General features: G+C 32.1%; 1 protein-coding gene across 1 annotated transcript in view; it reads right to left on the bottom strand.

Annotated features, from left to right (window-relative positions):
• Positions 1-3,675: 3,675 nt before the first annotated feature.
• Positions 3,676-13,843, bottom strand: part of SLITRK5 (SLIT and NTRK like family member 5) — a 31,060-nt gene continuing 20,892 nt past the window's right edge. Inside the window, exon 4 of the transcript XR_004232836.1 lies at positions 3,676-6,629. The gene's annotated coding sequence lies outside the window, so the exon portion shown is untranslated. The remainder of the gene's footprint in view (positions 6,630-13,843) is intronic.

The raw sequence follows: 13,843 nt of genomic DNA, 5'->3' as shown, positions 1-13,843 counted from the left end.
TCTGACTTAGAAATAAGAAGATGCCTTCTAAAGTTTATAATTCAAAGATAGTGATTTGCCTAAGCTCTCCCTAAAACCTCTCTAAAAATTTCTAAATAATGCCATAAAACAATTCCTGGAGTGCCACAAAAGGAGTGGGTGAAATATTTTTCTAGCCAAATACAACTTAGAAGGCCATAAGGAGAGATCTGTAACATCATATAGTAAACCAAAGTCCAGCAGAAGCTGTATCAATGCTGAATAGTTCCCAGTAAAGGAGGAACAGGTCTTGGAAGTCACTGAATCAGCAGTGGCAAAGGTTGCTTCTGTAGGTCTCAGCCCAACCTACTGGTTGTGAAAGGAGCCAAACAATTTATCAGAAGGAGATTTGCTGGCACTGGGGGGGTAGGACTTCTACATAAAAGATCAGAGGGTTTGGAATGTGATAATCCTTCAGAAGGCAAAGGATCCAGGACTATAATCAATTATAGTCACCCACTCAGCAAAAACTGGGCATATTCTTTCAGGGGAAAAAAGAACATTCAATGAAATAGAAGATTTTCAAGCATTCTTGATGAAAAACTAGATCTGAATAGAAATTTTGATTTTCAAATAAAAGACTCAAGAGAAACATAAAAAGGGAAACACAAAAGAGAAATCATATGGAACTTAATAGAATTAAGCTGTTTACATTTCTACCTGGAAAGATGATATAACTCACAATAATTTTGTCTTTATTCAAGCAGCTAGTATATGTAGACAGAGGGTACAGTTGTGAATTGAATATTAAGGGATGATGTTTAAAACAATAAAATTAAGGGGAGAAAAAGGAATGCACTCAGAAGAAAGGAAAGGAATAGTGTAGAATGAGATAAATTATCTCACTGAAAAAAGAGGCAAGAAAATGTTTTTTACAGTGGAAGGAAAGATGGGGAAGGCAAGAGAAAGTGAGTGAACCTGATTTTCACCACAATTGGCTTAGAGGGAATAATATATAACCTATATTGGGTATCGAAATCTATTTTAATCTACAGGAAAGTAGGAAAAGATGGAGATAAGACAAGGGGGTATAATAAAAGGACAGAAGTAGAAGTCAGAAACAAACAACTTTTTAAGAGAGGCGGGGTGAAAGGATATTGAGAATAGAATAAACAGAGTGGGAAATAGGATGGAGGGAAATACAGTTACCAATAGTAATTGTGAAAAAAGTTTACAAGTTTGCCTGCATTTTTTATTTCCTTCACAAGCTAATTGTACACTATTTCAAAGTCTGACTCTTTTTATACAGCAAAATAACTGTTTGGACATGTATACATATATTGTATTTAACTTACACTTTAACATATTTAACATGTATTGGTCAACCTGCCATCTGGGGCAAAGGGTGGGGGGAAGGAGGGAAAAAGTTGGAACAAAAGGATTTGCAACTGTCAATGCTGAAAAATTACCTATGCATATATCTTATAAATAAAAAGCTATAATAAAAAAAGTTAATAAAAATAGGAAAAAATGAATGTATAGATATAATCTTAAAAAAAATAAAAATAAATGCTACTTGAAAAAAAAGTTTACAAGTAAATTTCTCTTACTTTGGAAGTAAGAAAAGAAGCCTTATTTCTCAAATATTTAGAGAAGTGAATCAAATTTATAAAAAATAAGTCATTCCCAATTGATAAATAATCAAAAGATATGAATAGATTTTAGATGAAGTAATCAGAGCTGTCTATAGCCATGTGAAAAAATTCTCAGTATTGATTAGAGAAATATAAATTAAAACAATTCTAAGATACTATCTCATACTATTAGATTGGTTAGTAGGACAGAAAAATAAAATGACAAATATGAGACATTAATGGTACTGTTGGAGTTGTAAACTGATTCAACTATTCTGTAAAGCAATTTATAACTAAGCCCAAAGGGCTGTAAAACCATTCACATACTCTTTGACTTAGTAATATCACTACTAGGTCTGTTCCCCCAAAAGAGATTTAAAAAGAAGAAGGAAAAGACTTACATGTACAAAAATATCTAGAACAGTTCTTTTCTGGGGGCAAAGAAATAGAAACTGAAGGAATAACCATCAATCCAGAAAGGATTGAACAAATTGAGGAATATGATTGTCGTGGATATTGTTATGCTATAATAAATTATAAGCAGGATGATCTCAGAAAAACCTGAAAAAACTTAACAATAACTGACATAAAGTGTCATGTACCATGTACAAAGTAATAGCAATATTGTAAGATAATCAGCTATGCATGACATAGCTATTCTCTCTCTCTTTTTTTTTTAATAGTAGCTTTTTATTGACAGAACCCATGCCAGGGTAAGTTTTTTTACATTATCCCTTGCACTCACTTCTGTTCCAATTTTTCCCTCCCACCCTCCACCCCCTCCCCTAGATGGCAAGCAGTCCTATATATGTTGAATAATGACATAGCTATTTTCAAAATGCTCTCAATATTCAGAAAAAGAACTGATGATGTCTGAATATAGATAAAAGCATCTTTAACCTAATTTTTCTTGATTTTTTGGCCTATTTTTCTTTTACAACATAACTAATATGGTAATTTTTGTATGCCTACACATGTATTACTTATTTTGACCTTCTTGCCTTTTCAGTTATGGGTGAGAGGAAGAAGGATGGGAGAGAATTTGGAACTAAGTTTTAAAAACAAATGTTACACTTTTTTTACATGTAGTTGAGGAAAAATGAAATATTAAACAAAAGTAAATAAATAAATATAATACTACAGCAATGACAGTTGTCAGTTGTTTGAAACCTTGAATAAATTTTCCTATAGAAATAATGTTTATCTGGGACATTGATGCATTGTTAGTGAAGTTGTGAACGAATCCAACCATTCTGGAGAGTAGTTTGGAACTATGCTCAAAAAGTTATCAAACTGTGCATACCCTTTGATCCAGCAGTGTTACTACTGGGATTATATCCCAAAGAGATTATAAAGAAGGGAAAGGGACCTGTATGTGCCAAAATATTTGTGGCAGTCCTTTTTGTAGTGGCTAGAAACTGGAAACTGAATGGATTCCATCAGTTGGAGAATGGCTGAATAAATTGTGGTATATGAATATTATGGAATATTACTGTTCTGTAAGAAATGACCAACAGGATGATTTCAGAAAGGCCTGGAGAGACTTACACGAACTGATGCTGAGTGAAATGAGCAGGACCAGGAGATCATTATATACTTCAACAACAATACTATATGATGACCAGTTCTGATGGATCTAGCCATCCTCAGCAACGAGATCAACCAAATCATTTCCAATGGAGCAGTAATAAACCGAACCAGCTATGCCCAGAGAAAGAACTCTGGGAGATGACTAAAAACCATTACATTGAATTCCCAATCCCTATATTTATGCCCACATGCATTTTTGATTTCCTTCACAAGCGAATTGTACAATATTTCATAGTCTGATTCTTTTTGTGCAGCAAAATAACGTTTTGGTCATGTATACTTATTGTGTATCTAATTTATATTTTAATGTATTTAACATCTACTGGTCATCCTGCCATCTGGGGGAGGGGTGGGGGGGTAAGAGGTGAAAAATTGGAACAAGAGGTTTGGCAATTGTTAATGCTGTAAAGTTACCCATGCATATATCCTGTAAATAAAAGGCTATTAAAAAAAAAAAAAAAGAAATAATGTTTGTAATCTCAAGTAGGCTTATTCTCCAGACTACAAAAGCTAATGTTCATAAAGTATAACTTTTACTAAAATTACTATAGGACTTAATTATCCTATACAAAAGTATTTTGATGTGAAAAAAGTGTTAAATTCTAAATTTTAAGGTTGGAAACATTTTAAAAAGGGATCGACTCAACTCTGATCTCTAGAGACAGTTTTTTGTGTATTGGGCAAAGGAGTCAAGTATGGCCTTTCATATATAACTATTGCTAACCCTGGGGGGTTGTTGAGGAGAGTTAAATAAAGAATAGAATAGTTGAATGAGAAGAAATGAGAAAAATAAAGACAATATGTAGAAGTTTTATTTGCTACAGGATCTAGAATTTCTCATCAATTTAGATTAAACTTCCCACCTTTCCCAAAATACTTCTTAGACCCAAAATGGCTTTCTAATCATTTTGTTTCTTATTTCTCTTTAGCCACAGAGATTTCATTACTTACTTCCTTTTCCATAGTTGTGGTCGTGTGTTCCAACAAGGTAGGGGCCGCAATATATGGTCTCAAAATCCCTTCCTCTTCAGAGATTATCTGATCCTATCCTTTTTCTCATGTATCCTTTCTCTCATTCTTTTCTTAGCCCGTGGGACTGAAAGGCTATATCTCAGCTTTTCACATACTCCCCTTATATAGTTCTTCCCCTCACATGCTACTTATGCCACCTTACATTCATTTTTGGACCTACTTAGTATGTATCTTGAATAGTGAAATGATTCATGAAATAGCATTTGAAGGGGAAAGAAATCAAGAAAAGATTCTAGTGACAGAAATAAGGAAGGGGTAAAATGCTTCTACATAAGGGACTTAGATGAATTTTGTCATTCCAGAATATCTTTTTTATGCATAATTTTAAATCTGAAAAACTTTTAACAATATGCTAATAAATCAATTTTTCTTAAAAGAAACAAAAATTTTAAAAAGCTAAATATCAGTATTTACATTTAAGTAAAAGATAGTATATTTAGAAAAAGTGAGAAAAGTTACTTATTCACAAACTACACAGCAGTTTCCACATAAAAGTAGTTACTTAATATATATTTGGGAAATGAAATTGAACTGAATTGAATAAGTAATGGAACTTTTTTACCCATATGATATGCTCTGAAGTAAAATTAAAATAAATTATATTTCCACATGACTTTAAGTAAGAATTAAACACTAATTTATTGGAGTATAACAGAGATCAAAAGTTCTGTTTTTATACCTGTCAACCTGCCATAGAAGTGATCCTATATCCTCCAAGGTTATAGCAGAGACAAACAAACTGTAGCAAGCCTAAAAAGCTGGAAAAACTTCTAGGAATGGCAATATCTATTCGAGGAATAATTAAGTCTTCAGAATGTCATCATCAAAAATTTGGCCCCCAACACTATGACTTTCCCCCCAAAGTAATTCCCTAATGTTCTTTAATAAGGGGGGGAAGAGGGATTGTGGTCTTTTTTCAGTTGAGGAAATTTTTTACATTAAAAATTACAAATCCTTAAAGTGTTGAAGTAGAAAATCACTATCTTGTTTTGGAAAACTTTTCTTAATTTTCTCTTACATGACTATGTTCTTTCCAGCCAACTTCACCTTACCTATCACTAGAGCTTCTATGAACAAGACATCCAGAGCTCATGGTCTTGGAGATTTCTTCTCCAGGATTTCTATTGTGGGCAGGTATTGTGCTGACTCATGAATGTTAATTAATAGGCTTCAGATATGCCTTAAATTCAGCCCCTACTATTTTCTTGCTATCCAAGATGTCTTTCTTAATACTCTCCAACTACTCCACCAACCCTCCCAAGTTTCTAGCTGTAGAATTCTAAGCAAACCAAGACTCCCATTTACACTGGAAAAAATGTGCCAATCATTTTCTTGTGACTCCATTCATTGTACCTTTAGTTTCACAAACCATAATACCCCTTATTGACCCTAATTTTCCTCCATGTATTATCTCCCCCTATTAAGTTAATAAGTTCCTTTAAGGCAAGGATGGTCTCGCTTTTATATTTATATTCCTTTCATTTGGCATATAGAAAAAGTTAGTATTTTCATTCATTTATTCTTTAATTCAAAACATTAGCTAAAGAAACAAAACATGGCTCAAGAAAAAAGAATGTTCCTTAGTGTTTTCATCACTTGGTACTTACAGATCTCCAAAGGCATCCAGTAGTAATAATGATATGCTAAAAGAATACTCAAAAATATCAAAGAAAAAATGAAGAAAAATAGCATACTAGAGCAAATCCAATGAAATCTAGAATCTAGTCAAACATGTGAACTTAGAAGATAAGAAAAAAAAAGTTATCATTCCCTAAAACAGCATAAATAACCTGAAAGGCCAAACCAGTACTAGGCTGAAATATTTCAGTAACTCCAAATTTTCTGTTTCAAGAAATAAGATGAGAAAGGGAACCCATATTCCCTTTAGAGAATAGAAGTCCAGAGACAAGTCGATAATAAGCATAATAATAATTGCACATACAAATTCTTCAGTGGAAATCAAAGGGTTTTTTATCAACTGCAGTCTCAGTGTTGAAAATAATTCTTGAGTAAAAACTGACTTGGTAGATTTCACTATGAAATTTAGAAAATGCTAGAAGTTTGGAAGATATAATTTTTATTTTAATTCTTCAAATCAAGCAATAAGCAGTTGGTAGCAATGGTCTTAACTTGCCCTTCCATAAATAGTATTATTTAGGCTATAATTAAACCGCATTATTTTCTTCAGGCAACAGGTTAAAATGAGTAGTGAAGACTGTCATTCCAGGTTCATCTTCCTTCCTTTCTCCCTTCCTTCCTTACTTCATTCCTTCCTTCTTTTCATCCTTTTTTTTTTCTTTTCTTTCCTTCCTTCCTTTTTTTAGTTCATTTCATTTTGAATATCCATGATGGCTCAAAAACATGCATAAAGATTTGGAAATCATGCTGTCCACTTCAGCAAGTTTTTTTTTCCAGCTGTGGACAGAAAATAGACCACTGCTATATTATTTTGAAATTACTGACCATACTATTTGAAAAAATAGGGATTGAAGGAATCCTACCAAATTCCTTTTATGACACAGACATGGTATTGATACCTAAACCAGGTAGGTTGAAAACAGAGAAAGAAAATTATAGACCAATCTCTCTAACGAATATTGATGCAAAAATCTTGAATAAAATATTAGCAAAAAGATTACAGAAAATCATCCTCAGGATAATACACCATGACCAAGTAGAATTTATACCAGGAATTCAGGGTTGGTTCAATATTAGGAAAACTATTAGCATAATTTACTATATCAATAACCAAATTAATAAAAATCACATGATCATCTCAATAGATGCAGAAAAAGCATTTGAAAAAATACAGCATCCATCCCTATTAAAAACACTTGAGAGTATAGGAATAAATGGATTTTTCCTTAAAATAATCACGAGCATCTATTTAAAACCCTCAATAAACATCATATGTAATGGGGATAAGCTGGAACCATTCCCAGTAAGATCAGGAGTGAAACAAGATTGCCTATTATTGCCATTACTATTCAATATTGTATTAGAAACACTAGTTTCAGCAATAAGAGTTGAGAAAGAGATTAAAGGAATTGGAGTAGGTAATGAGGAAATCAAATTATCGCTCTTTGCAGATGATATGATGGTATACTTAGAGAACCCCAGAGATTCTACTAAAAAGCTATCAGAAATAATTCACAACTTCAGCAAAGTTCCAGGATATAAAATAAATCCACATAAATCCTCAGCATTTTTATACATCACCAGCAAAATCCAACAGCAAGAGATACAAAGAAAAATTCCATTCAAAATAATTGTCAATAGCATAAAATATTTGGGAATCTATCTACCAAAGGGAAGTCAGGAATTATATGAGCAAAATTGCAAAACACTTTCCATACAAATAAAGTCAGATTTAAGTAATTGGAAAAATATTAGGTGCTCTTGGATAGGCCGAGCAAATATAATAAAGATGACAATACTACCTAAACTAATCTATTTATTCAGTGCTATACAAATCAGACTCCCAAGTAACTATTTTAATAACCTAGAAAAAATAACAACAAAATTCATATGGAAGGTCAAGAATTTCAAGGGAAATGATGAAAAAAAAATCAAATAAAGGCAGCCTTGCTGTACTAGATCTAAAACTATATTCTAAAGCAGTGGTCACCAAAACTATTTGGTATTGGCTAAGAAATAGACTAGTTGATCAGTGGAATAGGTTAGGTTCACAGGACAAAATAGTCAATATCTATAGCAATCTAGTGTTTGACAAACCCAAAGATCCCACCTTTGGGGATAAGAATTCACTATTTGACAAAAACTGCTGAGAAAACTGGAAATTAGTATGGCAGAAACTAGGTATGGACTCACAATTAACACCATACACAAAGATAAAATCAAAATGGGTTCATGATCTAGACATAAAGAATGAGATTATAAATAAATTAAAGGAAAATAGGATAGTTTACCTCTCAGACTTGTGGAGGAGGAAGGAATTTGTGACCAAAGGAGAACTAGAGATCATTATTGATCACAAAATAAAAAAATTTGATTACATCAAGTTAAAAAGCTTTTGTACAAACAAAACTAATGCAAACAAGATTAGAAGAGAAGCAATAAACTGGGAAAACATTTTTTTTATAGTTAAAGGTTCTGATAAAGGCCTCATTTCCAAAATATATAGAGAATTTACTCTAATCTATAAGAAATCAAGCCATTCTCCAATTTGCAAATGGTCAAAGGATATGAACAGACAATTTTCAGATGATGAAATTGAAACTATTTCTACTCATATGAAAAGGTGTTCCAAATTACCACTGATCAAAGGAATGCAAATTAAGACAACCCTGAGATACCACTACATACCTGTCAGATTGACTACGATGACAGGAAAAGATAATGATGAATGTTGAAGGGGGTGTGGGAAAACTGGGATACTGATGCATTGTTGGTGGGGTTGTGAACAGATCCAGCTATTCTGGAGAGCAATTTGGAACTATGCTCAAAAAGTTATCAAACTGTGCATACCCTTTGATCCAGCAGTGTTACTAAAGGGCTTATATCCCAAAGAGATATTAAAGAAGGGAAAGGGACCTGTATGTGCCAAAATGTTTGTGGCAGCCCTTTTTATAGTGACTAGAAACTGGAAAATGAATGGATGCCCATCAATTGGAGAATGGCTGAATAAATTGTGGTATATGAATATTATGGAATATTACTGTTCTGTAAGAAATGACCAACAGGATGACTTCAGAAAGGCCTGGAGAGACTTACACGAACTGATGCTGAGTGAAATGAGCAGGACCAGGAGATCATTATGTACTTCAACAACAATACTGTATGAGTATGTATTCTGATGGAAGTAGATATCTTTGACAAAGAGAATATCTAATTCAGTTCCAATTGATCAATGATGGACAGAATCAGCTACACCCAGAGAAAGAACACTGGGCAATGAATGTGGACTACTTGCATCTTTGTTTTTCTTCCTAGTTTTTTTTTTTTTTTTTTTTTTTTTTACATTCTGAATCTGATTTTTTTTGTGTGTGTGTGCAACAAGAGAACTATATGGATCTGAACACATATATTGTATCTAGAATATACTTTAACATGTTTAACATGTATAAGACTGCCTGCCATCTAGGGGAGAAGATGAAGAGAGAGAAGAGGAAAGTTGGAACAGAAGCTAGTGCAAGGGACAATGTTGTAAAAAATTACCCATGCATATGTTCAGTCAATAAAAAGCTATAATTAAAAAAAAGTTCTAGCCTGAATGATACAATAAAATAAAATATAATAAAAAAAAAGAAATTACTGACTATGTAGAATTCCTCTTTCTGTTATATATCCATACTAATGACTTGATACAAAGATGTCAATGATACTAGACATAGGAGTAACACTTAATCTTTGTATAGCACCTGTTTCAATTAATCTAGCAGAAAGGGCATGTGCCCTGAGACATTGCTCTAAGCAGGGGCCTCAAACTATGGCCTACGGGCCAGATGCGGCAGCTGAGGACGATTATCCCCCTCATACAGGGCTATGAAGTTTCTTTATTTAAAGGCCCACAAAACAAAGTTTTTGTTCTTACTATAGTCTGGCCCTCCAACAGTCTGAGGGACAGTGAACTGGCCCCCCTATTTAAAAAGTTTGAGGACCCCTGAAAGACATTGCTAACTTACAAGTACAAAAGCCTGGAGTATATATGCAAGTGAGCTCACACTAGAACTAGAACAAATAGGCCATTTTTTTTACTTAGAAAATCTAAGCATTCCTTCCCTGTTTATAAACAAAAAGTCATTTTAGCATTATGGGCATTTATAAAGAGAACAAATGGGGATTTCTTAAGCAAGAAAGCAAATTTGGGTATTAAACAGTCACTGAAGTGTAACTTCATTGAAGAGTACTGTATTTATGAAGACACTGTAAACTTAAAAGTATTTTCAGCTCACTAATAAATATTTACTTCTAACTTTGCAATATATTCACTTAAGATAGGTATCTTGATAAATCTTTTTCTATATAGATATTTTCAATTTCTATCGACTTTAAACAATGATTAACAGTAATATTTTTTTATATAAACAATATTTTTATACCTACTTTACCGATTAGGAACCCAAGACTGAAAGAGGTTAGGTGATATGACTAGGGTCACACAGAGTATAAGTATCTGAGGCTGGATTAGAAATAATACCCAAACGGTTTGGAATCACAATAAAAAATAATAATAATAATAATGATTTAAAGGAAGATTCAAAATGACTTTTCATTTTAGCCTCAACTGAATCCACCTACCATTATCCCCTCCCAAACCGGTGGAAAAAAAAGATTCAAATTTACTAAGAAAGCTAAAGTATTCTAATCACTTCCCCTTTTTCTCTAATGTCTTTTGTTTGCTGATTGGTAGGGCTAAACTAATGAAAGTACATTTTGTATTTTAAGATACCATGGATGGATAACCTTGCCTCTCACAAAACAGATAAGCAATTGTTTTTAAATCTATAGTAGCCTGAAGATACTGGGCAGTTGAGTGACTTATTTGTCCAGGGTCACATAGCCATTACATGTTAGTAGTGGGACAAATATTCCTAAATGCAAGACTGGATATTGATCAGTATGTCATGATGCCTCTCACTGTTTAGCATAGTGCCTGAAATTTCATTATTTGGGATCCTAAAGACTCTCCCTCCTCTCTGCCCTTTCTAAAATTTACAATTAAAAAAATTCAATTACCCATCAAAAATGGAACATCTTTAACTGCTATCAATTGATTGCTAGGTTAGGTCTTTCAAATATGGAAAACAGGCATTTGAGAGGTCACTTTTGGTCTAATTTTAATTTTTTAATGAAAATATGACAATGTGAACTTATACAATAGATAATCCACCTCAACCTCAGGCCCTAACTCCCTATCAACAAATACACTTAAAATGGTATTGAATTCAGAAAGCAAAATATAACACCTATATACAATGCACCTACCTATATGCTCCTGAAAGTGTTTTCTATTTTCCCAAAAGACAACAAGTTTTTGATCAAACTATGTAGTTTAGTAATGCATTCAATCAATTACTTATTTGTAGTCACAACAAAGTGCAGCTTATGTGAGAGCCCAATGCATGCATAAAAGAATCCAGCTATAATATAGGATATAAATAGAATTATTTTTTGACACATTTAAAATCCATTTACAAAGAACCTAGAACACATATATTATCATTCCTGAAATATTCTTTTAGAGAAAAATGAAATTCAGGTTACATTGTCAGGAAGCACAAGTTCTTTATGTGAAAATTGTCAGTTTAGTGAAGAGAAAAATTTTCCATATTTAGTAAGGATATAGATTTTTAGTGGAAAAAATAACAGTTTGAAAGCTATAAATCATTATGTACAAGTTTTTCATTGCAAGGATGAAATGTAGATGTAAAATTGCAAAACTGTAAAAAAAAAAGAAACAAAAATATTACAAACTTCATGTAGACCTATAAATATACAGAGACCTATACATTTCAAAGTGAATATGAAATGTTGTCAAGGACATTTTTCTTTTTTTTAGAAATTACTTTATTAAGTTTAGTGTTAAATGTTACTTGGATGATATATTGTGTCCCAATGCCAAAACAAAATATCCTTTTATTTGCAAGTATAGGTGACTATATTTTCATACTAGAAGGTCTACAGAAAAGATCCAGACATTAATTTGGGAAAAGAACATTGACCCATTGCCAAAAGTTTAGCTATCAGTCCAATGTGTCTTTCAAATTAGAAAATGAAGTATGCCAAGTTATGAAACTGAGAGGCTGTCATTTATTTAAAAGATTGTGAATCCCTTAATGGAGATAACTGAAGGCATTTGCAATAAATAGAAAAAAGGATGCTGGAGAAAAATATCAACATTTTTACACGAGCCTTCCTTTTAAAATCAAACAGTGAGGGAAAAAAAATTACATACATGACAAATGATCATTATGTGTTTAGTTATCAATTTGCAGATTATATATTATCTGCATTTCTGTTCTAATTTATTAACCTGTGAAATATTAACATTCATACAAAATGTTGACTAAGAAAAAAATAGCAAAATGCAAATTATCCATTTTATTTTTCTTCTTTTACTAAGATAGTAAATTTATCAAAGTAAATTAAACAACAAACTATAGATTATAGAGTCCTGAAAAATCCTAGAGTTTGAAGGGACCTTTTGGATCATCTAGTCCAGCTCTAACCTTACAGATAGATCATTTCTATATCCTTAGTAAATATAATCATAGAATTATAAAATATTTCACTGGGAAGGAATATTAGTAATCATTTAATCCAAACTCCACATTTTATATGTGAGAAAATGGGGGTCCAGACAGGTAAAGTTACTATACCTTTATATGTGAACTTAGTCACTACATGTGTGACTCCAAGGTCATATACCAGTTTCTAAGTTCAATACCAGAAATCTAGTGGTCAGTCAACTTCTATTTGAATATTTTATTTAAAAATTATGTCCTCTCTTCACTAAATACATAGGTCATATAGATTATTAATAATAATTTTACAATCAAATGTTAAGCATATGTAATATTAATCTATTCTGATGAAATTGAAATTGGTTGATTTGGTGTTTCTGACAAAATTATGAATTGGCTACTAGTTCAATTTGATATGAGAGGTAGCTTGGACATTACTCATTTATAGGGTGATTTGTCTTAAGAATACCCTTCAAATCAATGCAGTAGTGTGAGACAATCAAATCAATATAATATTTTAACTTTTGCAGTAAATTTCAAAAATAAAACCTGTTATTAGATTTGTTTTAAGACATTGAGATTAGATGATAGATGTGATAACCTTGATTTTAGCTCTGTTTTTATAGGACATGAAAAATTAACAAAAGACTACTGAAAAGCAAAATCTTACATACACACACACACACACACACACACACACACCCTAATGAAAATTGTCATTACATGTTCCTGATTGTCAGATGAATTTCCCTGACAAATATAATTATCAGGGCTTCTCAAAACTAAAATCAAATCCACTGTAGCTTTATAATTTCTAAATTTGTGGCCTTTGAATCAGGTTTTCACAATCTTGGTTTCCTTTGTTTCCTTGCAGCCCCATTCCATTTACATAGTGAATTTCCTGGTTTACAAAAAGAAAATTGTTTGCAAAATGAATTGAATAAAAGTTTCCATTAATGACATACATTTTTTAAAAAATTCTAAATCAGGAAATATTTTCCTGTGCAAAGAACTAATTTTTATTTAAATGTAAGCAAATTATCCATAACTTCATTTTAGAGCACAAAAGGCCAATTATTTAGGAAAGGAATTTTTTGTTTGTTCCTTGTTGTGTGGAAGAGTTGGGATGAGGAGTAAAGAAGAGACTTTTAAAACATTAATCTATTTGCTGTATAACAACTTTCAGCAATTAGCTACTGCCTCCTACATAAACATATCATTTCCTTTCACTAAGTAAAATAATACTGAAATTAATAATGTTGCCATAGATACCTATGTTCTAGTTCTCTGTCACATTACTACACTTTTATTTTTTACTATACATACATCCCATTATTGATCAACTTTTATGAAGTTTCATTTTAAAGCACTCTCAACTAGTCAACTGGAAATGTCAAGAATATATACAAAATTTTAAAAGTC

The sequence above is a fragment of the Sarcophilus harrisii genome, chromosome 3 (genome assembly GCF_902635505.1).
Source record: "Sarcophilus harrisii chromosome 3, mSarHar1.11, whole genome shotgun sequence".
Classification (NCBI taxonomy): domain Eukaryota; kingdom Metazoa; phylum Chordata; class Mammalia; order Dasyuromorphia; family Dasyuridae; genus Sarcophilus; species Sarcophilus harrisii.
Note: the sequence above shows the minus strand (reverse complement) of the source record. Positions and strands in the feature narration are given on the sequence as shown.